Below are 8469 nucleotides of genomic sequence, written 5' to 3'. Positions count from 1 at the left end.
TCGAACTCGTCTATCATATCTGACTCGTATTCGATCTTGATCTTACGTTGATAAATTTTGTTGATGCGCCACCTTGACTTTGTGAAGTAATGTTAAATGCACATGAGAATCAGGGTAATATAATTTCCGGGATTATATTACGGTGATTCACATGGACGTTCCGACATTATGACATAGAGAATTTAAGGCGAGTCAAGGAAAATTTTCTCTCTATCCTTATTCCATGCCACGGTTAGTATTGTTGAAAATACTAACCAACGATATTCTTGTCTCATGAAGGAACAATGGCTCACCAAGGTCAACACAATACTCCTCTCGAAACTCTAGAACAAGCTCTTCAACGAATGATAACCACCGCCGTGGGTACGGCCGTGGCCGATCACTTTTCTAACAACAACAATCATGGAGCCGGTAATTCAATCGAAGGTTGCTCCTACAAGAACTTCATGAAGTACAATCCTCCCACTTTCGATGGAACCGGGGGACCGGTTACTCTCACCCGATGGTTTGAACAAATGGAGACCGTTTTTAACACAAGCGGTTGTCGAGACCAAGATAAGGTCAAGTTTTCCACCCTCACTTTCACCGGTATTGCTCTCTCATGGTGGAACACGTATGTACAATTAGTGGGAAGCGATGAAGCCCACACACTCTCTTGGACCGAATTAAGAGAAAGAATGATCACCGAATACTTCCCGCGCGACGAGACTCGAAGGCTCGAACAGGGTCTAAGGAATTTAAAAACGGCCGGAAATGACCTCAAGGCTTATAATCAACGGTTTACCGAACTAGTCTCGATGTGTCCAATTCTCATGACTCCCGAATCCCTAAGAGTCGAACTTTACATGGATGGCCTCCCTAAGAGCATTCAACACAAGGTAATGACATCTCAACCCACTAACCTACAAGAGGCTTTAACAATGGCCCGCCAAGCCTTAGAAACGGTGAATGAAATGGAAGCACCGGCACCAATGGTCGAGAACCACCCGAGTAACAACAAAAGAACATGGGAAGCCTCTCAATCAAGCAACCACAACAATAACAACAACCCCGCCAAGAAGCCTTTTACCTCCAACGACAAGAAAGGCTATGCCGGAAAACTGCCTTTTTGTGACGAATGCCACAAGCATCACTTTGAAGGATGTGGCAGGTTTCACCACCGGCGCCAAGGACCCGTCGCTCGAAAGATGCCCAACGCACACAGAACGGGTGCTTGCTTCGAATGTGGCCAACTGGGTCATTTTAGGAATGTGTGCCCAAATAAGAAAATCAACCCCAACGCACGCTGTTGAACCTTCGACATCGACACCAAGGATGCCCGGAACGACGATGGACTAGTAACGGGTACGTTTCTTCACAACAAACCGTATATTTCATACTTGTTCGATTCGATTACCTCTAGACGTTTTATAACCAAGGATTTGACTCATGCTCTTTATATTCCACCTCCTTCCCCCAGATACTACTTAGACGATTTAAGTGACCGACGGAAAATATTGTGTGCTTATAAATTTTATTGGAGGATATACGTTAAGAAATTGAACTCGACACCAATAGAACTAAGGAACTCAAAACCTATTCATTAAGGAGAAATTGTTGCCCTACATTTATGTATAGATTATTGTGAACTAAGAAATTTTCGGTTGGAAACCGATACCCTCTCCCTCGCATCCATGACCTTATGATTATTTGCACGAATCCCGTATGTTCCAAATCGACCTCCGTTCCGGTTATCATCAATTGGGGGTTAAGTGAGACGATGTCTCCTAAGCCACTTTCCGAACTCGCAACGTTAGTTGTAAATCTCTCTTAGTACCGCTTGATTTATTTAGGGCTCGCCCGTATCCATAAACCTCTTGAACCGCGTATGCAAATTCATATAGACTAATCTGTTATCGTATTTATAGATGACATCTTAACTTATTTAAGTAAAGAAGGAAAACGAACAACGTCACCATCTTACGCTCGAACTTTTGAGAAAAGAGCAACTTTATACCAAATTCTCCGAGTGAGAATTTCTGTTGAACGAAGTCCAATTTTCTAGACCATGAAGTTAATGGTCAAGGAATTACAATCAATCTCGAAATCAAGCCACATGTAATCAGGAAACTCTCCCAACTCAGACTTGTATTCGTAAAAATCTTAGATCTCACCGGTTGTTACCGAAGATTCATTTCTGACTTTTCTCGTATTACACGACTTTAATCTCTCCGCGATCGAACCTTGAGCGTGATTCTTCACACCAACATTTCTAGCTAAATTCGTACAACACCAGATGGGACTCAAATATGGAAATATTTCTACTTGGACGCCGGAAGGCATACTCCCTCGACTCGAAATCTATGGGACGGAAATTCGTTATTTTGCACGAAGAATTCGAATACTAAATTGTGGATCCGATCAATATTCTTGTCATCACGTACCACACTACATACCTCTGTTATTTCACCGTTACCGTCTGATATTACTGGAAATTAAGATAACACACAATCCAACGATACTTCACTCTTCTTTGACTTAACGTCCTTGTGTTTCTGATAATCGGTCAACTATTATTCAACCCCGAACTATACAACTACGTGTACTACCTCGTTTCTCTTTCAGACTTCAACTTTTGACAACTAGAGGCACGTTATAGCAACCTCGAGATGTAAACTCATCCTATTCTAAGTCCTCATTTCACTACTATCTTTACCGTTCGCATTTCCGTTTAAAGAAACTCCTTGTAACATTTCTCCATGGATAGAGAAACTCCTCATATTACATAAGTATTCGCCACGAGGGTGAATAGTCCTAACGAACATTTTTCGAACCCTAACTAACTTGTTCAAACGTATCTTAAGAGATTTTTTTTCCAACACGGTGTATCTTTGTCAATTATTCTGTATCGAAATACTCGTTTCACTTCTAGTTTTACAAGAAACCTTGGGAACCTGCTTAGACATGAGTACCGCGTACCACCCACAAACTGACGAACCAAGCAAACGAACGATTTACGTCTTGGAAAGACATCTCACAAACTCGTATTGTCACCTTTAGTAGATCACTCTTACAACAGTAGTTACCACTCGTGTGTTCACGCGCACTTTTCGAAATCTTATATGACCGCTAATGTCATACCCCTGTTCATTTAACCAAAGTATCAACCACCGAAATCTGAACTCCATCAAGAAACAACAATTGAGATCGTTCAAGTCCGAGAAAGGGCTCGAGACAACCCATTGTCGCCAGAAGAGTTATACCAAACTTAGAGGAGAACCTCACAAATTCCAGTTTGTAACCGCGTAATATTGAGAACCCGCACCTTGGAAGGGTGTAATCCGTTTCGGGAATCAGGGAAAGTTAAACCCGCGACATGTTAAACCTTTTGAAACCTTGGGGCGTATTGGAACCGCTCCCTACCGTTTAGAACTTCCGACTCAATTAAGTTTCCGTTTACCCTACATTTCGTGTAACAAACTTAGAAACGTGTCCTGCGGAACAGGAACGTGCAATCCTGCTGGATACATCAACTATCGATGACAAACTTCTCTTCATAGGAAAACCAGTTGAAATTGGGGATCGTAAAAACCGAACCTTAATGCAACGTAAAACCCTGACTATCCAAATTCATGAGAACCCTCAAGAACGTACTTTCACTTATTCATAGCATTGACAACGTAAAGTCTCGAGTAAGAGATATCGACTACTACTTCCAACTAAATTTCGGGACGAAATTTCTTTTGAGTTGTGGATAATGTAACATCCCGCGTTTTTCCGTTAAATTTATTTTTAACACCGTCTTTTTCTTTTAAATAATACCTTTCGTTATTTAAATTCGTAGTTTCCGTTGACTAACGTTCATAATAATTCCGTCATTTAATTATAACATCTCTCGTTAACTTGCGTTTTAAAAATATTCGATCGGTTAAATCCCGCACCCGCTTTGAAACTCGAGGGACCGGAGTTGCCAAATGGGCAAACTAGTTGACTAGGTCAACTAGTCAACCCATTTCATCCATTCCATCATCTCCCTCATCCCTTTTCTCTCCATCTCAAGAACACACACACAAACCCATTCCATTCATTCATCATCTAAATTCAATCTTGGAAGCTCACAACAAATCCGATTACATATTTGGAATCCTCTCTTCATCCTCTACAATTTGATACCAACTTCATCTCGTTTGGGTAACATTTCTAAAACTCTAGATTTCTCTAAATTCGTGTTTTTGATTTGAAATGGTGTTAGTTAGTGTCTATGGCTCGAGTCTAACATGAAAATATGTTTGGTTTGCTCGATTTGTTGTTTTTGGAGTAACTAGCATGAACTTGAAATGGGTGTGCTTAATCCTTGATTTTGGATGAGTTAATGTTGTTAGATTGTTAAAGTGCATGTTTTAATTGTGTTACTAGTATCACTAGCTTCGTTTTGATGTATAGGTTGATTAAGGAAACTCCAAGAACATGATTAGTGATTTTGTGAACTTGGATTAGGGTTTGATAAGCTTTAGACGAACTTTTGATGCACCAAATGCTATGAAATATTGTAGATAAGAATTTTGTTGCAATGTGTGTATGATTACCTTCGAAACGGCATATCATACATGTAAATTGGTTGCCCGAATCATGAAATGCATATTTGGAACTTGAACCTTGATTATGGACGTTTAAATGCGGTTTTGGGGTGTGTAAGTGTTGAATTGCTTGATGAAATGTGTCTAGGTGTTTTCCTCGTCAAATTACCTTTCCGGTGATATAAAATACATGTTCTAATTGTTTGCGGTTTGTAATTTGGGTTGGTTTGATTGTTGGTTCGTGCACTTAGAGTTGCAGCAAACAGGGCCTGCAAACCAACCAGGACGCCGTCCAGAAACTCAGGACGCCGTCCCAACCTTCATTTTGGGACGCCGTCTAGCAACTTGGGACGCCGTCCCAACCTTCATTTTGGGACGCCGTCTAGCAACTTGGGACGCCGTCCCGTTTGCCTAAAACTGGCTGTTTGCTTGACCTTTTGACGAAAAATGTTTGGCATGTTCTAGACCTCCGATTAACATGAAACTTGGCCAACATGCTCATATATGATTATATAACTTAGAAAAATTGTCGGATACCCGACCCGACCCCGTTGACCTTGACTTTGACCAAGTTTGACTTTTAATCAAACTTAACCAAATGGTCGTGCAATCGTTCTAACATGCTTTTATACTTGTATCTTGCATGAAACATGACAACTTGATTCACATGCTACATTATTGAGTCGTAACGAGCCATAGGACTAATTGAACATCTTTGACCTATCGTGTTTACCGTTATTGATACAACCTATTGTTTAGGTCAAGACTAGCATTGTTCTTTGCACCCGTTTACTTGTCGGAGTACTTTACTACTCGTGCACTCAAGGTGAGATCATAGTCCCACTTTTACTCTTTTTGAACTTATATTGGGATGAGAAAACATAAACGATTCTTTTGAACTAAGTGAACACAAGAACGGGAAAACAAACATTCTACATACGAGTTTAGAACAAAATCCTCAATTCGATTATCATTAGTTACACTTGCCGGGTGTAAGCGAGAACTTATGTTATATGGCCATATGAGTTGACAACCCTCATCCTTGACGGTTCGCTACCGTCTACGGATGAAATATATTTTCGAGAATCAGTGTTTGTTCTAGCACTAAGTGATGGGGTATACAATGGAAGGAATGTTAAGCTTTGATAATTGGGTGCTCGTGAAACAAACTTTTGGAATGTATTACTATTATTTCATTGATGCAAATCTTGTGGTTCACTTGTACTTACTTACTTAAACCTATGATTTCACCAACGTTTTCGTTGACAGATTTCTATGTTTTTCTCAGGTCCTTGAACGATACATGATACATGCTTCCGCTCATTATTTGATACTTGCATTGGATGTCGAGTATATGTGCATTTCATGGAGCGTCTTTTGACTTTACTTTAAACCGTGTCGCCTAGATTTCATTCGTATTATAACGTTGTAACTTAACTATTGGTTGAACAATTCTTGTAAACTTTGGGAACAATCTTTATTTTGAAATGAAGGCGACATATTTTGGTCAAACTTTGTCTTAAAGACTTATAATCAGGTAATGGGACCCACGTAGCCGACGCCGTCACTTGACGATTTGTCGGGGTCGCTACAGATAATACCGATTTTATGAGCGTGAGTGTACCACCATAGGACATTGATCGAGCCTTCCAATCCGCGAGCCTTTTTTCGAAATTTCCCAAACACCGGTGACCATTCTTTGGATAATTTCATATTAGATCCAATGGGTAACCCCAAATAAGTAATCGGGAGAGATCCAGCCGCACAACCAAGCCAAGAGGTCAAATTATCAATCTCGGACTTGGACACTCCGATACCGAACACACAACTCTTATTAAAACTAATCTTAAGCCCCGAGGTTCCTTCGAAACATTTGAGAATTTTCAATAGATTTCTAGCATTCCTTTTATTCCACTCACCAAAAAATAGTGTGTCGTCCGCATACTGTAGATGTGTAAGATGGACATCGTCGGTACCAATTGAGATTCCTTTGAACAGGTTATTCACAACCGCCATTGATAGTACCCTTCCTCTCAATATAAGTGTAAAATTAACGTTTAGATCAATTATTTATGTTTTTGATTTTTCCATCTATTTTCTGTTTCACATTATCCACCCTAAAATAATTGTTCGATTGCAAACACCAAATCGACAAAAAAACACCGAAACGACATTACGGGCTTTTGCTGTTATTAGTATTAGTAATAACCACTAAGTAACATCAAAACTTCTCGGTTTACACATATTTATAATTCTCAATCAATTATATATTAAATATAAGATTTAGATAAATCTATAGAAAAGGACAAAATTGAGAGTTACTCCGTATTAAATCTATCACAAACCCAACAAAATTCGTAAGAAGCATTCTTTTTAGGACGGATGAAGTATTATTAATGTTATCCATATTTAAAGGACAGGAAGATAATCTTGTATCACATAAAATGTTTCGTGGAAATTTTTTATTTATAAGTTTTTCTTTTCGAAAAAACAAAGATAATAACATAAAAAGGAAGTTTTCACCAATAGATGGAAAACTCAAAAACATAAAAAACCGGCCTAAACAGGAATCTTTACGCATAATGATTATCATATGAAGGTACAAATATGGTCGGTATAATTTTGAGTAAATCAAATGGATCAATGATATATTAACTTGTACGTAATCAAATATTACGGAGTATAAAATATAGTACTCCACATATTTGTCTATTTCAATTTTATTGTAAATTAAAATTATAAATTAAATGAAAGCTGTCAAAGAATCTTAAAGGGAGCATTCCTAGAATAAATCATCAAATATTGTGACAATTTTTTTTATTTTAAAAGACACATTTAAATGTCATCTTCGTATAACATTGTTATTGTTAATCCGAATAATAAGAGAATGGTTGGCTGTTCTACCTTTTTTTAATAGGATTTGAGTGCAGTTTGACAAGAAAAACTCTATACTTGACTCTATATTCAGCTTTTATTGTTGTCACATAGGTTAGAGTTTTGTTACATATTAAAACATGTCACATAATTTTAAACTCGTATATTCGGATTAGATCGCTGATCATAGTAACTGGATTTGATAAAAGTAGTTGATATGAAAAAGACGTAAGGTCACATTTCGAGTAACTTTCATTTAGCTTTTCACGAGTCTGAGTTACCCCAAAATGGTCTAATTGCATTGTATAACCTTAGAATTATGTATCAAAATTCATTTGTAATCCCTTCACATAGAATGATTAAATATACTAATGTTAACTTTCTATTTGTAGTATGGAGAAGTTACACTTTTATCTAGAAACAGAAATAGAAATAAATATGGCTTCTAAGGAAGACTTTGGATGAGTACGTATATTTGCATACAAAGACGGGGTCACATTGCATAACTCTGAAGGTTTAAGTTGATGGTCAATAAGATTGTTTATTAAATCCACCATCCCTTAATTGGTAAGAAATCTCAATCACAACCCACATAGATCTCACAATTTGATCATAAACTAATGACCAAAAGTCATACCACAATTTCACCCCTTAGGGTTTCATTTAATTTCACGTTGACCCTTTTAGTTAGATCCTACCTCTATTTCTTTTAAAATGGCATCAACTCCATCAAGAGCTCGAATGTAAAATGGGCATTGACATCCCCTCAAGAATTAGGGTGAAATATTTCACTTACCACTTGCTTCTTGACGAGAATGCTTTCAAAATAATTTACAGGAAAAGTTTATGAAGCGAGTTGTCTTAAAGTAGTTATTCGAATTTTTTTCGACTCCCCTTTGCTCTACTAAACTTTTTGTGATACATCATTTTGTATGAAATTTTTGGTATAATTTTTATAACTATATCATACTACTTTTTGAATAAACTATAACAAAATCTTCTATGGACTAATTTTTGTTTTGTCTCAGACAAGTATTAT

This window comes from Rutidosis leptorrhynchoides, chromosome 1 (genome assembly GCF_046630445.1).
Source record: "Rutidosis leptorrhynchoides isolate AG116_Rl617_1_P2 chromosome 1, CSIRO_AGI_Rlap_v1, whole genome shotgun sequence".
In the NCBI taxonomy this organism is placed as follows: domain Eukaryota; kingdom Viridiplantae; phylum Streptophyta; class Magnoliopsida; order Asterales; family Asteraceae; genus Rutidosis; species Rutidosis leptorrhynchoides.
Note: the sequence above shows the minus strand (reverse complement) of the source record.